Source organism: Polyodon spathula, chromosome 16, assembly GCF_017654505.1.
Source record: "Polyodon spathula isolate WHYD16114869_AA chromosome 16, ASM1765450v1, whole genome shotgun sequence".
Classification (NCBI taxonomy): Eukaryota; Metazoa; Chordata; class Actinopteri; order Acipenseriformes; family Polyodontidae; genus Polyodon; species Polyodon spathula.
The window spans coordinates 20,093,126-20,093,985 of NC_054549.1; the positions used below are offsets into that span (position 1 = coordinate 20,093,126).

Below are 860 nucleotides of genomic sequence, written 5' to 3' on the forward strand. Positions count from 1 at the left end.
TTTGGAGCATTTCGTGCCCAGCTCGTATCATTGCCCTTTACGTCTCTTTTTGCCGTTCCTCGCTTCGGCCCCGGCCGCGAGGATGACAGGTTCTCGCCATCTGGTGATTCGGAGGCGAGGTATTTCTGGGAAAGGCGCCTCCCCGTAAAACCGCTCACCCCCTGCAGCAGACCGCCTCTTGTTGTTCTCTTCTGCCGATGCTGTCCCACAGTCCTTGTACCTATCACCTCCGGGCAGAAAGTTTCTGTTTCTGTTATGGCTCCATCTCGTGCGGCTTCACAGGGTACTACGACTAATTTCGGTGGTGGATCACTTGGCTCATGCGTCGATAAAGAACACAGCTAGCTGCGATAATTAATGTAACCTGCCAGGCACACTGATCATCGACACTTCGATCGCACTTGGCGGCCCTGAGTGTTCCCAGGGCCACATCTGTCTGACGGATGTTTTGCCATCAATCACTCGCCCCCCAAACCCGGGGGTCTTGCCCAGCTTCTCAGGGGACCCCACTCCCCTTTGTCCCCCTAAAAGCAGAACCAGAGGAAAGCTCGCTGTGGGGGATCTCAGTGAGCATGGTCGCCACGGCACTGACCGGGGCAGCAAACCACGCTCCGGGCAACTGTAGTCGGTGATGCACTTCTCAGAATTATACGGAGCTGCCCCTGCAGTCTCTCTCTGTTGTGCACCCCGTTCCCCTTATCTCTTCCGTTGGGTCCTTGGAATTCGCAGGTAGCTGAACACCATCCTGCCCACCTCCGCCGGGGGGATGTGTGCTGGCGCTGCTCTGTCGCTCTGCCTGCCTGTCTCCCTCCCTTCCCCCGGGGGTGTAGGAGGAAGGGCCAGCCTCTGAATACAACCTC

The 860-nt window shown here is 57.7% G+C and overlaps 1 non-coding gene across 1 annotated transcript; it reads left to right on the forward strand.

The window, feature by feature from the left end:
• Nucleotides 1-293: 293 nt before the first annotated feature.
• LOC121329414 lies at nt 294-446 on the forward strand. The gene has a single exon (XR_005951774.1). It is a non-coding gene; the product is annotated as a 5.8S ribosomal RNA (ribosomal RNA).
• Nucleotides 447-860: the final 414 nt, after the last annotated feature.